This window comes from Mirounga angustirostris, unplaced genomic scaffold (genome assembly GCF_029215605.1).
Source record: "Mirounga angustirostris isolate CCGP_5_RB_7025 unplaced genomic scaffold, mMirAng1.0.hap1 SCAF_9, whole genome shotgun sequence".
Classification (NCBI taxonomy): Eukaryota; Metazoa; Chordata; class Mammalia; order Carnivora; family Phocidae; genus Mirounga; species Mirounga angustirostris.
In genome coordinates, this window is record NW_026991717.1 from 109,534,822 (window position 1) to 109,558,864 (window position 24,043).

At 35.8% G+C, this 24,043-nt stretch overlaps 1 protein-coding gene across 8 annotated transcripts in view; it reads left to right on the forward strand.

The window, feature by feature from the left end:
* The window catches only part of FUT8 (fucosyltransferase 8), a 315,924-nt gene that overhangs the window by 43,502 nt on the left and 248,379 nt on the right, over nt 1-24,043 (forward strand). For all 8 annotated transcript variants that reach the window (XM_064571176.1, XM_064571180.1, XM_064571175.1 and 5 more), the window contains exon 2: nt 7,172-7,269. The gene's annotated coding sequence lies outside the window, so the exon portion shown is untranslated. The remainder of the gene's footprint in view (nt 1-7,171; nt 7,270-24,043) is intronic.

Sequence of the window (24,043 nt, forward strand, 5' to 3'; positions counted from 1 at the left end):
CTTTCAATGTTTCTTAATGACTTTGTTTTTAGGTGTTCCTTGTATAATATACAATTGGATTTTACTTCATGAGCCAATCTAAAATTTTTTTTTCTTTTAGTAGAGGAGTTAAGCTCTGCATTTATTATTGACACTGATACGCTAGATTTTTAGCTCTGACAATTATTTATTATATTTACTGTGTGTATTCTGTTTACTGTTTGGCTTTCATTATGTTGTATTATGTTTTCATTGCTCTTTTTAAGAGTTTGCTTTGACATTTTTTTTGATATTTAGTATATTTATCTGAATAAAGTATGGAGTTTCATTAGTAATAATATATTAACATTTTTTTCATTAATTGTGACAAGTGTTCAGTAGTAATGCAAAATGTTAACCATAGGGGAATCTGGGTGTGCCGCGTATGGAAACTCTTTGTATGTTGCAACTTGTCTGTAATATAAAACTATTCTAAAATTTAAAAAAACATTTTTTTACAAATTTATTTATTTGACAGAGAGACAGTGAGAGAGGGAATACAAGCAGGGGGAGTGGGAGAGGGAGAAGGAGGCTTCCCGCAGAGCAGGGAGGCCGATGCAGGGCTCGATCCCAGGACCCTGGGATCATGACCTGAGCTGAATGACTGAGCCGCCCAGGCGCCCTAAAAAACATTTTTTTAATGTAGTAGGACTGAAGGTGTCCAAGACTGGTTTGGGAAAGTACATTTTATGTGAGTTTATTGCTGAACTTGGTGAATATAAGCTGTATTTTTCAGTTTCCAGTAAATCAGCGAGCTGTAATCACTGTATTTGATGGTAAAGAGTTAGAGGAAAACATCTCTGTTTTGTAATAATGAAAAAAAATCAGTTTTTGGACTGGAAAATTTTTAAGCAAAAGATTAAGGAAAACAGTTGCTTCTAGAACTGGTTACTCAAATCATATCTTGTCAAGATGAATTATTTAGAATGTTGTTGGGGAAGAGGGCTTGTTTAGTAGTAAGGCATAAAGGTGAATTGGTATATAAACCCAAGAATTTTAATGGCTCCTACAAGGTATAGTTTAGGCTTTTACTCCCAGAATTTTAGAGCTGCAAGAGACTTTTAGAATTTTTTCCAGTTCTTTCATTTGTAGAAGAATAACTAGAAGTCTAGGCAAGTGATATGTTACATCCAAAATCATGTAGTAAATTGATATTCAGAGCTGGGACTAGATTCAAAGACTATTCTTCATTTCTGTTTTAAGATTCTTTCCTCAATGCCAGAATGTATTCTTGAAAGTCACGATAATCTTGAAAGTCAGGACATCCTGAGCTCCTCATATCCTACTTACCATGCAGCTAAGGCAAGGTTACATATTTATACTGGCATTTTAAAAAAAGGCACAAGTGATTTTTTTATTCAACATTACAGAGATAATGTTAGGTCATAAGCCTCTGCCTTGTTGATTTTTTTCTCTGTATCTTATCCAGTAGGGGAAGGGCCTGCTTGAAGATTGTAGCAAAAAGGCCAGTCATTATGAACTATAGACTGGGAGCTAGAACTGGAGCTGGTGCTGGAAACCATAAAAATGCCAGATGATGTGGGGGTTGGGATGCTGTTGGGATGATGACTAAGTGGACTCTAGAACCTGTAGAAAAGGGGACAGAGTAAAGGAGGCTGTGGAGCTACCATCAAACTCATGCTAATCATGAGGGCCAGTTCTACTTTCGTTCCATGGAGCATTCTACTACTTGCCAGCTAAGATTTAGGATAGCCATAGATAATGAAATAAAATTCATCTGACATCTGCAAGACATTTTTATTTTGCAGAGTACTGTCACAAATATTACTCTGTTTGATCCTTGCAATATCCTTGTGAGATGGGTAAAAGGGATATTGGTGAGCAGAAAATGTTAAATACTAATGGGTGTCAAGACGGCAGTGTGTTAGAAACCACTAAAGGATATAAAAATGAATACACATAGTTTTGGCTCTCATGGTGTACACAATCTTGTGGAGATGGGGTAGGGAAAACAGCGAAAGGTAGTGTTAAGGCAAGTTGAAAAAGATTTAGAAATTCAGATTACCATGGGAATTTAAAAGGAATGGTGGTATTATAACTGATGGAAATTTTAGCATTTTGCCTTCTGATTTCAGACTAGTTGAAAGAATAACTATAAAAGGATCTCTTTACTTTTTTTTTTATTGTATGTTACTGTTCTGTTAAACAAGGCATAACATTTCATAAGGCTATTTTGGGACTACAGTCAGTGACCACACAATAGTGGTCTAACTCTCTAAATAACAATACTAGACAAACTGGACACCCTCTCACATATGGACAAATCTGCATGGAAAAGTACTCAAGTTTTAGGTGTGGACTTGTGTACTTTATTTTCCCTTTCTCTAGTATATTAAGAAATGACTTGCACTTCAGCTTGCCAAAAGCAATGCTTGCATTCTAGTGGCAACATTACTACTTCTGTTACATAGTACAGTGAATACCAGAACTACAAAGGCAGGAGGTGTAAGTAAATTTTATTAGGAAGGGAAGTTGTCAACTTAAATAGCAGCAAATGATTGAATAAGGAAACTTCTGTTGTCATAGACATACAAGATCTCCATCATATACAGGATACAGGAGGCATTTCTGTTTGTGATATCTAGCCCAGAAATGTCAAATGCTTTTCCATTTAATCTCATACTTCTGGATTCCTACCAGAAAGGAATACATTAAGAGCATGGAAAAGTTGCTTACTAAAAGGAAACCCTCGAAAAAAGTAAGCGAGAGAAAATAGCAATTAAGTTATGTAGAATACTCTTTAAGTGATAATTAACTACATTTTATATCTTCACAGTAATACAAAACCCAATAACTTGCAGAACTGGTTCAGATTACTTAAATACCAGATACGTTTTTAGTCCTCTACATAAATGTTTAGAAGTTACTTACATTTATATGAAATGAAGCTATTAATACTTTTCTACAGCAGTAACTGCACACCAGGAAGGCCAAGGCAAACACAAATCAAGGAATGGAGTTTTCCCAAAGCTGCAGTGTGAAGAGAGTATAAACATTTGATTCCATACACATGAATGGGTTTCTTTGCTATAGGAAATGGGTTTCTTTGCTATAGGAAATTCAAATGGAATAAGGAATGGAGATGTATAAAAAGGTTTCTTAAGGGGGAGAAGGATGACAGCCTGTATGCACCTAAGTTTTCTGCCCCTTCTGCAGCAGCATATTCTTCTCCTGCACTGTCTGATGTCCATAATGTTAGGTTGTCTCTAAGCAACTGCATGATGAAGGTGCTGTCTTTGGATGAGGCTTCATTCACTGTATCAAGTTCTGAAGTGGCCTCATCAAAAGCCATTTTAGCTAATGTGTAGGCAAGCTTGGATTACTAAGGATTTTACAGTGAAACACAGAAAAGTTAAGAGCCAGCCTCAGGCAGATTGGGTGTGTGGGTTGCATCTCTTTTCTTGCTTATATCAAAAGCCTCTTGGTAAGCAACTTGGGAATTACCTATCATTTGTTTTTGATCTTGACCACCTGCAACTTCAGCAACATGCTGTGGGTAATCTTTCCTCATTTTTAGGTAGAAGACCTTACTCTCTAGATTAATTGCATTGGCTGTTAAATATGCATCCAACAAATAGCTTTTTATTATTTTTGATTACTGGGTCCTGTTTGTTCTTTGTGCTCAGCTGTTGTCTTTTTCACTTTCATGGTTACTGTTCTTTTCTACCACGTATTATGCATTTATTATATGCTTTAGGATAACTTATTAATGTATGAGTGGTGTTAATTGAATACATCTAATTTTTGGAAAATGTCAGCATTCGGTGCTGTCATAAAATTAATCTAGGTCGTAGCTCCCCTTCAAAATAATTAAAATAGTGCTTCCGGCCAAGTTGGACCAATAGGGATTAGTATCCTTCCACCCTAAAAAAACTAACTGGATTAAAGATATGAAACAACAGTTTCTAAGATATTTGCTATCAGGCAGCAAACGACTTTGATCCCTGAGCGACAGGAAATAAATTAAGTGAGACTTAAGAATGCTCTAGCCTGGAGAGAGTTTCTAGGCATGGAGCAGGTCAGTAGAACCCAGGAGGAATCAAGAAATCTTCCTGAGTGGAAGAGAAGGAGCTGGGAGGCTGTGGGGAGCCAAGGCAGCTGGAGTTCACAGGGCAGAATATCAGAGAGAGAGCTGCAAGAGAATTTCCAAGAATTCAGTTGAGTACTAATCAGTGAGGTTCCTTTCAAGAATTCAGTTGAGTACTAATCAGTGCATGCCTGTGAGGAAACTACTTGAGGCTAGGAAGAGCCACTCAAAAGGAATTGAAGGAACAATACAATACTCATAGCTCACATACAATACCAGGAATAGAGCCCCGAATCTATCACAGTAGAAAATCTTATTCACTGAGGTAAAGCATCTTCAGCATTCTAGTTGTCATTTTTAGATGTTTGGGTTGGGTCTTTTTTTCTGTCTTTACTGAAAATATAGTCAACCTTTTTTCTAGCTTCTAGAACATACGGGATTTATAACAACTTTTAATGTCCTAGTTTCCTAATCCTATCAACTGTGTCATGTCCAGGCTGGTTTTGATTGATATTTTTACTCATTATGGCTGTATTTTCTTTTTCTTAATCTTTTTTTTTTTTTAAACCTGCTTGGAAATCAGTTGATGCTTGTCAGGCATGTAAAAGCAGACATTGTAAATTTACCTTGTTGGGTGCGGATATTTTTGTATTTCTATAAATATTCTTGAAACTTTTTCTGGAATGTATTGAAGTTACTTGGAAAGTATTTGATCCTGTAAGGTATTGCTTTTAATCTTTGTTAAGTGGGGCCGTTTAATCTAATTGCCCCACTACTGAGGCAGAACCTTTTTGAGTACTTTACCTGATGCCCTGTGAATAATGAGGTTTTCCATTTGGCTAATCATCTGGTTACAGATGTTAAATTGAGGAGCTGGTTGTTCCTTCAAGGTTTGTTTTTAAGTTCTTTTGGGATCATTAGAGAGTAGTCTTTATTCTAGGACTGATTTTTAGCCATGCTGAGGTCTCTGCTTATTGCCCAGAGTATACAAAGTCTTTCTGTACTCTGGTTGGATGGCACCTCCAATGTCTCCAGCTCTGTTTGAACCTTGCATTGTTTTGTGTGTGTGTGTGTGTGTGTGTGTGTTTAAGCTCCTCAGCAGTTGCTTTTTGCCTGGCCTTGTGGAATTTCATTCTAAGTGTATGTAGATTAGTATTAAGTTAGAATCAAGTGGACCCCTACCTTGATGTCTAGAGCTTTTTTCTGCATAACCCCTCCTCTCTGGTACATTATTCCGGTAATTCCTGTCACCTATACCTTACTGAACTTACATCTTTGTCTTTTCAAGTTAAGTAGATTGCTGTGCTATCCTTTGACTCTCCCTGCCTACAGTGGTGTTTAGAACATGTCTCTTGGTAGAAAGTCAAGATGTTCATAGGGCTTATCTAGCTTGTTTTCTTCTCCCATGGAATGCAGATCTACACTAATTATTGTCCCATGTCCATAAACTGTTTGTCATATGTTTTGTCTAGTTTTGTAGTTGTTTACTGTCTGAGGGTAAATCTGGTACCAGTTACTCCATAATAGCTAGAAGCGTAAGTCCTAAGCTACTGGATTATTGCGGGAAGTTGGTAAAGACTTTTGGGTGAAGTTACAGGAAGGAATAACGAGCTTTGGCTGATTTTTATAGTTAATGGCCATTTAGGAATTGTTTACAGACCCCTGGAGTGGTTGACTTAGCAGTGGTTCGTCTTTTTCAACTAGATCTAGCAGATGGGATAATGTAAATATTAAAGCACTATACAAATATGCTTACTATTTTTAGCTTAGAGTAATTTATTGAGTGTTCTTATTAATAAGCTGTTCTGCCTCAGAATAGATTTTTCTTTGGAATTTAAAGTAAAAATAGTTGGATTACCTTTAGGCTGCGGGAGTTGGAGTTGGTGATGATGCCTTCAGTATTATTTCTAATTACCAAAAATTGGTTTCAGTAGGCTTTGATGTCATTGGATAAAGACTGCTTCTCACAATTAGTAATAATGTCAATCCAAAATCTCACGTTGTAACAACAGTAAAGTTGTTGGCAGAAAGACGTATTTCTGAAGATTGTATTGTGTCGCTATATTATTCTTGGGTTTTTGTACTTAGGAACTTGCACATATATATTCAGTGAACATTTGATGTGTGAATCTTTATTAAGACTATTCACTTGTCAACTTTCTGTATGTCAAACATAGTAGTAGATACTAGGGAGGCAAAAGAAATAGTAGATAGGGTCCCTTATCAGAAGATCACATGAGATGGCACATGTATAAGGCAACAACATATTCTAGCAAAGATTAATGGAGTACAGAGTGATTATGTCAGCTCTTAGGGAGAAATGGAGGGGCTCGATTTTGAGAAAATTGATGGATATGCGTTGATTCACTAAGAGGTTAAGGGAGAAAAAGTCCCTGTTCTAAAAACAAGGAAAGGTGTGTTGCAGGGTGACAGCTGAGAATGACAAAATCGTTCTGTGAAAAACACGAAATTAAGTTGGCTTTAATGGAATTCTCTGTAGAAGATAATCAGACATTAGGTTGTAGAGCTGATTGTGGTGTGAGGGATGTAGAAGATTTTGAGCATTAGTGTGAAAAGAGAGAGAATTCTGATTGCCCTATATGTTAAAAAGTAGACAAAATTAAAGAATTTTGTGTTCACAAAGTAAGTTTTATAGGTGCTAACTTATTTTAAAATAAACTGTGAAGCAAATTAAGACACTGAGTGTTACTGTGTTTGATTACAATAAAGTAAAAACCCATTCTTTATTGGGATTTGAAAAACACTGCTTACAGAAGTGAATATGTAAAAGTTTTACATGGGGGCGCCTGGGTGGCTCAGTCGGTTAAGCATCTGCCTTCGGCTCAGATCATGATCCCAGGGTCCTGGGAACAAGCCCTGTGTTGGGCTCCCTGCCCAGTGGGGAGCTGACTTCTCCCTCTGCCCCTCCCCCTACTCTCTCTCTCTCAAATAAATAAATAAAATCTTTTTTAAAAAGTGAAAGTTTTACATGTTATGACATAAGGGGAAAAAAAGGAATTTTTTAAATGGTATAATAACTGAAGGTACTCTAACTGAACTTTGAGTGGGGCTGAATTTCATTTGTTTGTTTGTTTGTTGTTCCAGGTTGCTGCTTTTGCTAAGAGACCACTCATGACCCAGATGGTATTTTCATTCAAGATAAAGTGTTCTATTGCCTTTATTGATTAACTGAACAAATTCAGGTTAGTATATTTTGTGGACAGCATTTCCCTGTTCTAATTATAAGTTAATATGTTGAGAAATGGATAATTTTGTGTTTAAAGCTATGTATTTATATGGCAGTGAATTAGAAAGACCAAGTCAGTCTAAACTCTATTGAATTATGTATCAGTTAACAGACATTTTTGCCCTACCTACTATGTATAATCTGTAGTGCATAAAATAAAAAAAAATGTTTTACTCCTTGTTTAATAGCTTTGTACTTTAAGAGGCTGGATAAAAACAAGTTGTGGCTGAATATGGTACATTGTACTTTTGGCATTATTTTGTGACATATTTGGTGCTGAAAATAAACAACTCATCTTAGAGCTTTTGGACATTTTTGTAGCTGACTTTTAAAGGATTGATTGTTGCCCAGATTTTAGTCATACATTAAAATTATTGTTTTTAGTGTTCAGTCTAAGAGTTTTGATAAATATATACTCATCCCCATAATCTTGTAAATTCACTCATGTTGTCTCTTCGTAGTCAACCTCTCTTTCCTCTCAACTCCTAGCAACCACTGATCTGTTTTTTGTCCCTATAGTCTACCTTTTATGGTATGTCATTTAAATAGAATAATTTAGTATGTAGCTTTTAAAATCTAGCTTCTTTCACTTAGCATAATGCATTTGGATTCATTCATGTTGTGTGTACTAGTAATTTGTTCTTTTTTTTTTAATTGCTGAGCTGTGTTCTACCATATGGGGATATACCATAGTTGTTTTATCCATTCACCACTTTATGGACATTTCGGGAGTTTCCAGTTTTGGGTAATTATTTTAGTCATACTTTTTTTCTTTTTTTTTGTGATAAAATACTTATATATAACATAATATTTATAACAAAATACATAACATAATATTTACCATCTTAGCCATTTCTTTGAAGAATTTATTTAAGGGAGAGAGAGATTGAGAGAGAGCACCAGAGAGGGGAGGGTCAGAGGGAGAAGCAGATTCCCTGCTGAGCAGGGATCCTGACTTGGGGCTCTATCCCAGGACCCTGGGATTATGACCTGAGCCGAAGGCAGATGTTTAACCGACTGAGCCACCCAGGCGCCCCCCCATCTTAGCCATTTTTAAGTGTACAGTTCAGTGGTATTAAGTACATTCACTTTGCTATGCAGTCATCACACCATCCATTCCCATAACTCTTTTCATCTTGTAAAATTGAAACTATATACCTATTAAACAATAACTCCCCATTCTCTGTTCCCTCCAGCTCCTGGAAAGTAGTATTGTACTTTGTCTTTGTGAATTTGACTCTAAGTAATTCATATGAGGAGAGTCATATATAGCATTTGTCTTTTTGTGGCTGGCTTATTTCATTTAGCATAATGTCCTTGAGGTTCATCTGTGTTGTAGCATAGCACAGAATTTCTCTTCTTTTTAAAGCTGAATAATATTCCATTGTATGTATATACTTCATTTTGCTTACCTACTTATTGGTTGTTGGACATGGGTTGCTTCCACATTTTAGCTATTGTAAATAATGTGGCTATGAACATGAGTGTACAAATATTTCTTCAAGACCCCGTTTTTAGTTCTTTTGGGTATATATATATATTCAGAAATGGAATTGCTAGATCATATGGTAATTCTATTTTTAATTTTTTGAGGAACACCATACTTTTTTCTACAGCAGCTTTACCATTTTACATTCTAATCAGCAGTGCACAAGGGTTTTAGTTTCTCTACCTCCTTGCCAACAATTGTTATTTTCTGTTTTTTGATAGTAACCATCTTAATGGGTGTGAAGTTGTAGGGTTTTTTTGTGTGTGTGTGTATCGTTTTAATTTGCATTTCCCTAATGAACATCTTTTTATGGGCTTATTGGCCATTTGTATATCTTCTTTGGGACAATGTCTATTCATGTCTTTTTTCTAATTTTGAATTGGGTTGTTTGTTTTTTGTTGTTGAGGCTTAGGAGTTCTCTATATATTCTGGATAGTAATCCCTTATCAGATACATGTTACAAGTATTTTCTCCAGTCTGTAGGTTGCCTTTTTACTTCATGGATGTTATCTTTTGATACACAAAAGTTTTAGTTTTCTTGAAGTCCAGCTTGTCTATTTTCCTTTCTTTCTTTCCCCCTATGCCTTTAGTGTCATATCCAAGAAATCATTGGTAAATTCAATATCATGAAGCTTTTGTCCTATGTTTTCTTCTAAGAGTTTTATTATTTTAGGTCCTACACTTAGGTACTTGATACATTTTGAGTTAATTTTTGTATATATGTTAGGTAGGGGTCCAGCTTCATTCTTTTGCATGTGGATATTCAGTTTTCCCAGCACCATTTATTGAAAAGACTGTCCTTTTCCCCCATTGAATGTTATTGGCACTCTTGTCAAAAATCATTTGAACCATATATGTGAGGGTTTATTTCTAGGCTCTCTATTCCATTGGTCCATATGTCTGTTTTTGTGGCAGCACTATACTGTTTTTGTTGTTGTTGTTTTTTAAAGTTTTTATTCATTTATTTGAGAGAGAGAGAGAAAACACAAGTGGTGGGAGGGGCAGGGGGAGAGGGAGAAGCGGACTCCCAGCTGAGCAGGGAGCCCAACACAGGGCTGGATCCCAGGACCCTGGGATCATGACCTGAGCTGAAGGCAGATGCTTAACTGACTGAGCCACCCAGGTGCCCCAACACCACACTGTTTTGATTACTGTAGCTTTATAGTAAAATTTGAAATCAGGAAATGTGAGTCCTCCAGTTTTTCTGTTCTTTTTCAAGATTATTTTGGCTCTTTGGGATCCCTTGAGATTTCATACGAATTTTAGTGTGGGTTTTTCTATATCAGAAAAAAATGTGATTGGGGTTTATCAGAAAAAAATGTGATTGGGGTTTTGATCAGTGTTGCATGGAATCTGTTGATTTCTTTGGTTAGTGTGACATTTTAACAATATTAAGTCTTCAATGTTACTAACATGGGATGTGTTTCCATTTATGTCTTCTTTAATTTCTTTCATCAGTGTTTTGTAGTTTTCATTGTATAAGTCTTTTACCTCCTTGGTTAAGTTAATTCGTAAGTATTTTATTCTTTCTGATGCTGTTATTGGAATCCTTTTTGTAATTGTCTTTTCAGATTGTTCATAGTGTGTAGAAATGTTTGTTTTTGCATGTTGATTTTGTATCCTATTTTGATGAATTCATTTATTAGTTGTAAGAGCTTTTTTGTGGAGTCTTTAGGGTTTTTTGAACATATAAGATCATATTATCTGCAAATAAATAATTTTACTTTGTCTATTTCAATTTGGATGCCTTGAATTTTTTTTTTTCCTTGCCAAATTGCTCTGGCTAGAGCTACCAGTACTATATTGAATAGACGTGGGGAAAGTGGACTTCCTTTTCCTTGTTCCTGATCTTAGAGGAATAGTTTTCAGTCTTTCAACATTGAGTATGATGATTGCTGTGGGTTTTTCATATATGGCTTATATTATGTTGAGGTAGTTTCCTTCTGTTGCTTTTTTCTTGAGTGTTTTCATCAGGAGAGGGTATTGAATTTTATCAAATGCTTTTTTTTTTTTTTTTTTACATCAAATGAGATGATCGTGTGGGTTTTTCTTTCATTTTGTTGATGTAGCGTATTACATTGATCAATTTTCATATGTTGAACAATCCTTGCATTCCAGGAATAAATCCTGCTTGGTGATGGTGTGTAAATCCTTTTAATATGAAGTTATACATTTTAAAAATAAAAATGTCATTGTATTAATAGAATGTTTATTAGTAGAATTATTAATAGAATGTTTTATTAATAGAATTTATTAATAGAATGTTATTTGTTGTTAAAGAAACCATGATGATTTTACTATTGCTTTTTTTGGGCTGGGGTTGCATTTCTTTTAAAAAGCATTAAAGCATAACCAAATAATTTTTTTTAACAGATCTTGTGGGTAGGGGAAGAGACCTGCAATTTATGATTACTTAGAGTATATAAAGAGAGGGGATGCAAAATTGTTAGAAATGGGGTATATTGGATCTTGCGGTGTTTCTTGACTATTGAAAAATCATGTTGCTTTCTTAGATCAGAAATGTACAGATAGGCTTGTATAGTTAACCCTCATATAGGTTAGGTATAGGAGGGTAGCTCCGAAACCTGTTTAGAAAAGTCAAGTAAATTTTAAGAATTTTCTTATATTAAAAATTGTACTTCTTCTTCTTCTTTTTTTTTTTTAGATGGCAAAGGCTGGGCATGAAAAGTCAGTTTAAACTTTCTTGAATGAATATCTGGGTTGAAAGTGATGGAAACTGTCCTGCCTTGGGGAAATTAGTAATATAAAAATTAGCTATGGGATGTTCTCAAAAGGGTTTTGATTATTTGTAAGGATTATCTGGTGCATTATGTGCTACAGAAATAAAAATATCTTGAGCAAAATATTATGCTCTGACTCAGAATATTGCTTTAAATTCCAGCTCCTCAGCCTGGAGATTAAGAGTCACTGCAACTTTGAACTGTTCTCTTGTTTCTGAATATTTTAGATAAATTATATGACTTGCATAGTGTCTCTATAGATAAAATAATATGTTATATTGTGTTCACAGGGAACATTTCCAAAATAGGTAAAACATTTTAGGCAGAGTCAGAGCATTATAGAGATGTTCCCGAGAGAGCAATTATTTGGTCATTGGGTAAATATGACACAGAGTCAAAGACTGTGCTCAGAAGTCATGATTTCTTCAGACTTGAGCTATTCTTTTCATGTCATGTTAATTATATAAGTTATCTGGCATAACTTTTTAATACAGCATCAAAGACATTATAACTGAAAGCCAAATATTAGGAAAGGGATGGACAACTAGCATGTAGGAACACAGATTCCATTTGTCAAAGAGCATAGTAAAAAAAAAATTTTTTTTAAGTTTTTTTCTCCTTTTTTTTTTTGAGAGAGAGAGAGAGAGTGCGTGCTTGCAAGCAGGGGGTATGGGGCAGAGGGAGAGGTAGAGAAAGAATCTTAAGCAGGCTTAGTGTGGAGCCCGACTCGGGGCTTGATCTCATGACCCTGAGATCATGACCTGAGCCAAAATCAAGAGTTGGACACTTAACTGACTGAGCCACCCAGGCACCCTGAGCATAGTATAAATTTTTAAGGCAAATACCATATATTTCCCAAAATTTATTAGGATTTTGGGTACATACATACTTTTGAGCTCTCAAATAGATGACTGAGCTTTTTTAAAAATATTTTTTAATTTTTAATTTAAATATAGTTGACATACTAATTTTAGGTGTAGAACATAGTGATTCAACAATTATGTATGTTATGAAATGCTCACCTTTCACCATACAAATGTATTACAATATTATTGACTGCATTCCCCATCCTGTGACTTATTTATTTTATAACTGGAAGCTTGTACCTCTTAATCCCTTTCATCTATTTTGTCTATACCCCCACCTCTCTGGCAGCTATCAGTTTGTTCTCTGTGTTTATGAGTCTGTTTCTTTTGTTTGTTTTGTTTTTTAGATTCTATATCTAAATTAAATCATGCAGTGTTTGTCTTTTTCCGTCTGAATTATTTCACTTAGCATAGGACCCTCCATCCATGTTTCATGAATGTCAAGATTTCATTTTTTATGGCTGAGTAATATTCATTGCGTATATATATCCCATCTTTATCCATTCATCTGTCAGCACTTAACATTGCTTCCATATCTTGGCTATTGTAAATAATGCTGCAGTAAACATATGGGTGCATATATCTTTTTGAATTAGTGTGTTTGTTTTCTGTAGATAAATACCCAGAAGTGGAATTGCTGTGTTGTATGGTGTTTCTATTTTTAATTTTCTGAGAAACCTCCATATTGTTTCCCATAGTGGCTGCACTGGTTTACAATCCCACCAACAGTGTACAAGGTTCCCTTTCCTCCATATCATCATCAACACCTGTTTTTTCTGGTTTTTTTGATACTAGCCATTCTGACTGCTATAAGGTGATATCTCACTGTGGTTTTGATTTGCATTTCTCTGATGACTAGTGATATTCATGTTTCTTTTGATTGTATATTTTCTTTCAGGTGGTCTGCCCATTTCTAATTGGATTGTTGGTTTTTTTTTGGTGTTGAGTTGTATGAGTTCTTCATACATTTTGGATATTAGTCCCTTATTAGATTTATCATTTGCAAGTATCTGCTTCCATTCTGGCTTTTCATTTTGTTGATAGTTTTTTTTTGTTTGTTTTTTGTTTTTGTTTTTGTTTTTTTTTTTGCTGTGCAAAAGTTTTTTGATTTGATGTAATCCCAATTGTTTATTTTCACTTTTGTTTTCCTTGCCTGGGGAGATATCCAGAAAAATATTGCTAAGGCCAATGTCCAAGAGATCATTATCTGTTTTTTTTTTTCTCTTAAGTTTTATGGTTTCAGGTATTACATTGAGACCTTTAATCCATTTTGAGTTTATTTTTGTATATGGTATAAGAAAGTGATACAGTTTCATTTTTTTTGCATGCAGCTGTCTAGTTTCCCAACACCACTTACTGAAGAGATCGTCTTTTCCGCATTGTGTAGTCTTGCCTCCTTTGTCATAGATTAATTGACCATTTAAGTGCGTGTTTATTTCTGGGCTCTCCATTCTTTTCCATTGATTGATGTATCTCTTTTTGGGCTGTTTGATTACTGTTTTGATTACTGCAGCTTTGTAGTACAGTTTGAAATCTGGGATTGTGATACCTCCAGCTTGCTTGCTTGCTTGCTTGCTTGCTTTCTCTTTCTCTCTTTCTCTCTTTCCCTCCCTCCCTCCTCCCCCTCTCCTCCCCCCTTCCTCTCCCTCCTCTTCCTTCCCCTCCCTCCCTCCCTCCCTCCCTCCCTCCCTCCCTCCCTCCTTCTCTCTCTTCCTTCCTCCCTTCCTCCCTTCCTTCCTTTATTTTTTTAAAGATTTTTTTATTTTTAAGTAATCTCTACACCCAACATGGGGCTCAAATTTACAACCCCCCAGATCAAGAGTCTCATGCTCCACCGACTGAACCAGCCAGGCACCCTTCCTCTAGCTTTGTTCTTTCTCAAGATCATTTTGGGTTAGATGATTGAGCTTCTTGTCAGCAGTGATTGTTTTAGATTTTGGTGTTTTCTGAAGGAAGTATTCCTATAGCAAGTATTACTGAATGAATTAGTCTCACCCATCCATGGGCTACTTAGAGTTCATTAGAGTACCATGCATCTGTGGTGGATTCTCCAAGATCGACAGGGCAAGAAGTAGGAAGTGAGTTTTCTGAAAGCCTGAGAAAATGGAACCCAACAGAATGATAAAACTGGTACTTCTCACAGAATTTTTACACAAAATGGACCTTGAGGAACATTTAGTCCAATGCCTGTAGTTTTTTTGTAAATGGGAAAATGGAGCCCTGGAGAGATGGGGTGATATGCTTTTAGTCACATAGCTAGCTGGAGACTAGTAGTGTAGTGGCTCATTTTACTCATTACCCTGCCTTTCTTGATCCTGGGATTGTTACTTGACGTAAGGGTAGGGATAAAGTTAAATTGCTCAATTTAAAATTGTTTACAGAATTCAGTTTTAATTTTTTTCAGTTGACTTTAAGTTAGAACAGGTCACTATTGAAATGGTATGAGATACAATCTTAATTTCCAAACAGATGCAGAAAAATATGCTGATGTTCAGATATATCTAGAGAAATCTAACAAATTATTTTTAACTACCTCAAAACATTTTTATGTAGATTAATTTAAAAGTATAAAATTTAAATGACACCTCTATTTTCATAAATATGGACCTCAGATTTTTTTGGTTTTAACTTTAAGCATCTTAAAATAATGGGTTATACTCTGCTCTGGAGGATTTCACTAATAAACATGTTTACAGGTATAATTATTAGCAAAGTTCAGAACTACCAGTTTCCTTTTTCTCATGAGCACTGCCAAGCCTAGAAAATTAGCAAAAAAAAACGCAAAACAAACAACAACAACAACAACACCAACAACAAAAAACTTGTTCAAGATACTATTTTAGAAATGGAACATTTTAAAATAAAGTAACATTTAAGTATTTATTTTTAGATATTTGATGTATGGCCATATTAAGAGATTGTGACTCAGTTGAAGTGGTTTTAGTTATACAGAAAGTATACCTCTTTGCTCTAATTTTTTTCTCCTGTATCATCTTCTATTCATTATATTATACTAATTTCATTCTGATTTACTAAGAATTTCTAGCCCTTTAGAACAAAGGAGACACCTATTTGGAGACAATTCTGCAGGAGTCTTTTGCGTTTCTGCCCATATACTGAGCAGAAGCACTGACAGCTTTTGTTGGGGGCTGTCTTTTCAAGGAAATTTGTATAGCAAACATCCTAGAAAGATAGGAATAGTATTTTCCGACAGGTTACAGATTTCTTTGCCGTCCAGGATAATCAAGATAATCCCTTTGGGGAAAAAATGGGGCACATTTGCTTGTAAACCCCTTGAAAGAGTGGGGTTTCATAAGCTCATCTTTCTTTTCCTGTAATGCAACCTACTGTGTGTGCAGGCATCATTGGCTCACCTTGTGTTGCCTTTTAAGAATTAGGGCTTGGGGAACCAGTGCAAATGATGATACTCTGGCTACTGCTGCTATTTTGAGTAGTAAGCTGTTCTTTGTCTCTGACCCGGGAGTGTCAGATCTTCTGCCAGGATTATCTGATGCTGAGTTGCCAAATATCATTAACACAACCTATTGATAAAATCAAGCTGAGTTTATTGCTTATTGCCGTGAAGGAGAATACCACCTTCAGAGAGCTTTGGTGATATCTTAGAGGGGCAAAGCCAAGGTCAAAATGTGAGAATTTGAAGTTCAGTTTGAGTCTTTAGTGGTGGTGGTGATGGGGCTTGATTAGGATTGAGTATCATAATAGTATAGAATTGGTAGAAACAGCAAGGAAAGGATTTGAAAATTGTTGATCCTTCCTATTGAAGAGATGATCGGTCTTTCCTGAAGCTTCTGTAATGAACAATCAAGTTATATTCATGCAAGAGTCTCCTGCAATAGTCTTTAGTGGTCGTTAATATACACCGGAAGATGTACATGTAGGTATATTAACTTCTTAGGGCTGTTATAATAAATTACCACACACTTATGGCTTAAAACAATAGGTTCTAGGGAAGAATTCTTTCTCTTCTAACTTTTGGTATTTATAAGCAATCCTTAGTGTTTTTTGGTTTCTGGTACCATAACTCTAATCTTTACCTCCACGGTGGTCTTCCCTCTGTATCTGTATCCCAAATTTTCCTCCTCTTAAAAGGACTCCAGTCACTGGATTAGGGCCCACCTTAATCCACTATAACCTCATGTTACCTTGATTATATCTGCAAAGACCCTATTTCCAAATAAGGTCACATTGACAATGAATGAATTTTGCGGGGGGACACTATTCAACCCAGTACAAAGGTACAAGGGAGTATGTGGTTTCAGTCCTCAGTATCTGGTGTGGCTAGATGATTTTGTTTCTCAGTATCCATGACACTGTGGCAGGCTGACTGCTTAGCTTGCATGTAGGCTAAAATCTCAGACTCTTCAGAGTTCTTGACAACGGGATGATATAGTGGAAAGAATACCAGTATGGAAATCAAGTTGCTTTGGTTCTAGTTTGTACCCTGCTATAACTAGCTTGAGAAAGTTACTGTCTTCTCCAGCTATTAGTTTCTCAATGGGTAAAATGGGGAGGTCTGGAAGAAAAGAGGAATGGACCAAATGATATGTATGGACCTTTGTAGGTCTCAGATTCTGAAGTTTTGTAATTGTTGAGTGTCTGCTATATACAATATTGATAGTAGTTTTGTTAGAGTGACAAAATTAAAAAAGGAAATAGGGTATGATAGATTCTGACTTGTGAATGTGGCCTTATTTATGTTTTGTTTACTTGGGTGAAGATCATTCATGAAGATACTAGGTAAACATGGGGTTAGTCCTGATCTCTCTGACTTAACCATATTTTGTTTTTCAATTTGAATAGTATATTTGGAATGGAGACATTTTTGAAGTCAGTTAATTCACTTGAAGTTAGAAAAATGTGTTGTTGCTACACTATCTCAGCTGAGTTCAGAAAATGAAATAACCTTTTCTGAAGTGAGCATGAGAGTGTAGATCTCCCTTCATTGCTCACATTGCTCTATCATAATATTCCTGCAGTCAAGGGATCTGAGAAACATTCTTACTAGAGAATGTTTACTTACTAGAGAACAGTCTAGTGAGGTGGAGGCTGGTGCTGGAGTTCTAGGTGTAAGAGATTCTTCTTCCATTGGATTTTTCTTATGTTTTGAATAGCTCACTGCAGTATTCTTTGAATAATGTTGAAAATACATAATAATTACTTCATTGACATATTGTGGATACTTAGGAAATTTTTGGTAATACTAAAACCACCTGTGGTTGTGTCTGTGCTTGTTCTTTTCAAGGTACAAATTAATAATGTCTATGTATTGGTGGTAAGTATAGATACAGGTTGAACCAACATCTTTGGATTTGCATTAAAAGTGACTGAAGTGGAAGAAAATGGATTTTTGATTCATCCCATACAGTAGAATTTCAAACCCATCTTCCAGGAAACCCTGGAAATCTCTCAACACTTGAACTTCAAGAATCTTCCAGCATATGGCTCTTTAATTACCGACAAATTTTCCCAGGCCCCTGTTTTCAGGGTGGGTATTTGGATGATTCAGAGATGATCACCAGAGACTGCAACAATGGTGATTTCTTTTCTTTCTTTCTTTTTTTTTTTTTAATTTTAGAAGACCTATTAGAATATAAAATTTGCAATAACACTGTAACAATACTTGAAATAAAATACGTTAAAAAAAAGGGTGCCTCAGTGGCTTAGTTGGTTAAGCATCTGATTCTTGATTTCAGCTCAGGTTATGATCTCAGGGTCTTGAAATCAAGGCAGCCTCCCTGCCTGCTGTCGGGCTCCATGCTCAGTAGGGAGTCTGCTTGAGATTCTCTCCCTCTCCCTCTGACCCACTCCCCTGCTTGCATACACACATGTGCTCTCTCTCTCTCAAATAAATAAATCTTTAAAAAACGTTAAAATGATCATAATATAAAAACTAATATAAATAGATGCTATAATTATGGTAATAAAAATACGTACCTTCTTAATCATATTTTCTGTTCACATTTCCATCCTTCAATGAAAACAGTAGGAGAATGTTGTTACTGTATTTTTTTAATGTGCTGTCCACATCAGTGAAAATAACTTGACCTTTAAAAAGCCAAGATTTTTTTTGATTTGTGGGCCATTCTGATGAATCCTGGAAGGCTTTTTTGGGGCGGGGTGTGTGGGGTGGATATGGTGGATGATGATTCAGATTTGTATAAAACTCTGTTTGGTTGCAATTTTTCTTCCTCATTTTAGACCTTGAAGTTGGTCTACTAATATTTAACAAGATAAAGTTTCTTCTACTTGTAAGAAATATTTTCTAGTTTCAGAGAATTTTGAATTGGCAAAGATTAGAAAGTAGAGTATGGATATGTTTGATTTATTTTATGGTTTGGAATCTTCACTTTATATGTAGTGTTCATTTTTGTTGGATTCACATATGCTTGAGAAATTAGAGGAATCTCCTTCCCCCCCACCCCTCAACCAGCTACTTCTGCAGCTTCATAGGAAAAAAAAAAAAAAAAAGGAAGAAGGAAAATCATGATCATGTTAAATACAGTTTTCTTTTTTTCTCTCCTTGAACACCTATTCTGAATTAATAGATTACTGTGCTGGCTGTTTGGTTGAAGGTTTTTTTATTGATTGATTGATTTGTCAGAGAGAGAGAGGAGAGCACAAGCAGGGGGAGCGGCAGGCAGAGGGAGAAGCAGGCTCCCCACTGAACAAGGAGCCCGATGTGGGACTTGATCACAGGATCCCGGGATCACGACCTAAGCTAAAGGCAGATGCTTAACCAACTGAGCCACCCAGGCGTCCTTTTTTTTTTTTTTTTTTAATAGATTTTATTTTTTAGAGTAATTTTATCTTTAGAGAAAAATGCAACACAAAATACAGAGTTCCCTTATATCCTACAGTCTTTCTATAATTGCTTATTACTACCAGGGTTTTTTTCCCTTTATAGTTCCTTGGGACTTTTTATGTAGATCATACCATCTGTGAACAAAGACAGTTATTTTTTCCTTCCTACTTTGTATATCATTTATATCCTTTTTTTTGTCTTACTGCATTAGCTAGGATGTCCAGTATGATATGAATAGGAATGGTGAGAGGGAAAGTCTTAGAGGGAAAGTATCTAGTTTCTTACTATTAAGAATGATATTTGCTGTGGGTTTTTTTTAGATTTTCTTTATCAGCTCGAGGAAGTTCCTTTGTACTCCTATTTTGCTGAGTTTTTTATCATAAATGGGTGTTGGATTTTATCAAATTCTTTTTCTGTGTGTATCGATATCACATGATTTTTCTTGTATAGCATGTTGATGTGTGATGGATTACATTAAAAAATTGATTTTCAAACATTGAACTTGATTTATATACTTGGAATAAATCCTGTTTGGTTGTGGTGTATAATTTGACTTGCTGATATTTTTTGAGGATTTTTTGCGTCTCTCTCCATGAGAGATACTTGCTTGTAGTTTTCCTTTCTTGTAATGTTGTCTGGGTTTAGTATTAGGGTAATGCTGGACTCAGAACGAATTAATAAGTGCTTCCTCTTCTTTCTGGAACAGACTGCAGAGAATTGGTATTTCTTGTTTCTTAAATGTTTGATAGAATTCACCCAAGAAACTATCTGGGTATGGAGCTTTCTGCTTTGGAAGATTGGTAATTATTTACTCAATTTTTTTGATCAGTATAGACTTATTTGGGTGATCTGTTTCTTCCTTGTGTGAGCTTTGGTAGATTGTCTTTCAAAGAATTGTTCCATTTCATCTAAGTTGTCAAATGTATGGGCCTAGAATTATTTATAATATTCCTTTATTATCCTTTTAAGGGTCACTAGTGATGTGCCCTCTTTCATTTCTGATATTACTAATCTGTTTCTTCTCTCCTTTTTTCCTGACTAGGGGTTTATCCATTTTATTGATCTTTTCAAAAAACCAGCTTTTACTTTGTTGCGTTTTCTCTTTTGTTTACGTATTTTCAATTTCATTGATTTCTGCTCCAATTTTTATTCTTTTCTTGTATTTTATTTGCCTTTTTCTCACTTTCCTATGGCAGAAGCTTGGGTAATTAATTTTAGCTCCTTTTATTTTAATATATGACTCCAATGCTATAAAACTTTTCTCAGAAAGAGAAAATGCAGTAGTACATTTACTGCATTCCACAGATTCTTTTGTTTTATTTTCATTTTTAAAGTATTTCTTGGGACTTTTTCTTTGACTCATGTTATTATTATGTGTTGTTAATTTCCAAATATTTGGGTATTTTCTAATTATCTTTTTGTTACTAATTTTTAGTTTAATTCCATTGTAGTCTGAAAGCATACTTTGTATGATAAGGTGTGTTTTCTGGGCCAGAATGTAGTTTATCTTGATAAATATTCTCTTTGAGCTTGAGAAGAATGTGTATACTGCAGTTGTTGGATAATATAGTCTATAGATGTCAATTAGATCCAGTTGATTGTCAATTAGATGCTATTTAGTTTTACAATATTCTTACTGATTTTCTGTGTACTGGTTCTGTCAATTACTGGTTAGAAGGACGTTGAAATATCCAAATATAATAGTGAATTCATGCGTTTCTCTTTGTAGTTCTACTAGTTTTTACATCATATATTTTGATGCACAGTTGTTAGGTGCATACATATAAGGGAAGTTACATCTTCTTGGAGAATTGACCCTCTGTCATTGTGTAATGCCCACCCCTTATCATAGGCTGGCAGTCTCTGTCTTTTAGTTGATGTATTTAGACCATTGATGTTTAAAGTAATTATTTGTATACTTGGATTAGTATCTACCATATTTTTAAACTGCTTTCTATTCCTTGCCCCTGCTGTTTCTTTTTTTGTCTTCTACTCTGTTTCTGCTTTCTCTTGTTTCATTTGAACATTTTATATGATTTTTTTTTATCATATCTTAGTATATCATTATACTTTATTTTATTTATTTATTTTTTTGATGTAGTGTTCCATGATTCATTGTTTGTGTGTAACACTCAGTGCTCCATTCAGTACATGCCCTCTTTAATACCCATCACCAGGGTAACCCATCCCCCCAACGCCCCCCCCAGAACCCTCAGTTTGTTTCTCAGAGTCCATAGTCTCTCATGGTTCGTCTCCCCCTCCGATTCCCCCCTTCATTTTTCCCTTCTTGCTATCTTCTTCTTCTTCTTCTTTGTTTTTTTTTTTTTTTTAACATACAATGTTTTATTTGTTACAGAGGTACAGGTCTGTGATTCAACAGTCTTAACACAGTTCACAGTGCTCACCATAGCACATACCGTCCCCAATGTCTGTCACCCAGCCACCCCATCCCTCCCACCCCCCACCACTCCAGCAACCCTCAGTTTGTTTCCTCATGAAGAATTTCTCATATCAGTGAGGTCATATGATACATGTCTTTCTCTGATTGACTTGTTTCGCTCAGCATAATACCCTCCAGTTCCATCCATGTTGTTGCAAATGGCAAGCTTTCATTCCTTTTGATGGCTGCATAATATTCCACTGTCATTATACTTATTTTAAAATTTTTAGTGGTTGCCCCAGAGTTTGTAATTATACATTTACAACTAATCTTGGTTCACTTTCAAATAATATACCACTTCATGGGTAGTGCAGGTACCTTATTATCATAGAGTATTCCCAGTTCCTTTCTCCCATCCCTTATAACATTGCTGTCATTCATTTCATTTATCTATAAGCTGTGATCACTGAATATATTGTGCTATTGTTATTTTTAACAAGTTGTTATTTGTTAGATCAATTAAGAATAAGAAAAATAAGATTTAATTTTATCTTTATTGCTTCTCTAAAGCTTTTCATTTTTTTAATGTAATCCACCTTTTCTGACCCTTTGTAATTTGTCCAAAATTACAATGCTTTGTAATTTTCCTTCCCTCTGGAGAACTTTTATTTTTATTATTTATTTATTTTTTTAAAGATTTTATTTGAGAAACAGAGAGATTGAGAGAGAGAGAGCATAAGCAGGGGGGAGGGGTAGAGGGAGAGGGAGAAGCAGACTCCCCGCGAGTAGGGAGCCCGAGATGTGGGGCTCGATCCCAAGACTCTGGGATCATGACCTAAGCCAAAGGCAGACACTTAACTGACTGAGCCACCCAGGCATCCCTGAAGAACACCCTTTAAGCATTTCTTGCAAGGAAGGTGAGTAGGCCTTCAGTTCCCTCAATTTTTGTTTGTCATATAAAGCCTTTATTTCCTTTTCACTTTTGAAAGATAATTTTGATAGGTACAGAATTCTGGATTGGTGGATTTTCTTTTAATACTTTAAATTTTTCACTCTGCTCACTTTGCTTGCATGATTTCTGAAGAGGAAGTTTGATGGAATTCTTATTTTTCTCCTGTCTCGGTAAGGTTTTTTCTTCTTTTTTTCCTCTTGATTCTGTCCAGATTTTCTCATCTGTTTTTCTGTAGTTTTATTATGATATGCCTAAGTGCAAATATTATAGTATTTATCCTGTGTGGTGTGTTCTGAGCTTCATGGATCTGGTTTATTGTTTATCACCAAAGACATACTTTTTCTGTTACAGTGTTGATTTGTAGCATTTCCTTTTGATTTTTTTCTTATCCATATCTCTGCTTACACTACCCACCTGTTCTTGCATGTTGTTTACTTTTTCCATTAGTGCCATTAGTATGTTTATCATAGCTCTTTTTAAACTCAGTGATAATTCTACAACCTCTGTTATACCTGAGTCTGGTTTTGAGGCTTGCTTTGTGTCTTCAGATAGTACTTTTTGCCTTTACAATGCTTTGTAATTTTTTGTTGATAGCTAGACATGTTATATTAGGTAAAACAAACTGAAGTAAATAGGCCTTTAGTGTGAGGTTTTATGTTTATTTGACCAGGAGTTAGGCTGTTTACTATATTCCATAGCAGTGGTGTCAGAGGCTAAAATTTGTAGTGTTTTTGTTTTTGTCTGCCCTGTTGTTTTTGGGTTTTGTAGAGAATTCTTTAATAGGGTCTGAGGCTTGCAGTTCTTTTACTTACATATATATATTTATCTATCAGAGAGAGAGAGCATGAGCAGCAGGAGGGGCAGAGGGAGAAACAGACTCCCTAATGAGCAGGGAGCCTGATGTGGGGCTCTGTCCCAGGACCCTGAGACCATGACCTGAGCCAAAGGCAGCTGGGCCACCCAGGTGCCCCTAAAATCAAGAGTTGGATGCTTAACTGACTGAGCCACCCAGGTGCCCCGCAGTTCTTTTAGTTAGAATGATGTGATGTGGTGGCAAGGGATGGCATTAGGTCCCAGTGTTTTAGTGGGCCTGATTTGGTTATCTTCGACCCCATGTTGAAGGATAGAGGGGTTGGAGTTGGATATTTCCTTTCCCCCAGGTTGGTTAGATTCTGTAAAACCCTGGTTGGTTAGGCTCTATATAATTCTAGTTTGTTAGACTTCATTAAATAGTTTTATTTTCAGGCAGGCCTTTTAAAGAGTAACAGAGCGTTCTGGGCATATTTTTTTTTTTTTAAAGATTTTATTTTTATTTGAGAGGGAGAGACTGAGAGAGAGAGCACATGAGAGGGGAGAGGGTCGGGAGGGTCAGAGGGAGAAGCAGACTCCCTGCCAAGCAGGGAGCCCGATGCGGGACTCGATCCAGGGACTCCAGGATCATGACCCGAGCCGAAGGCAGTCGCCCAACCAACTGAGCCA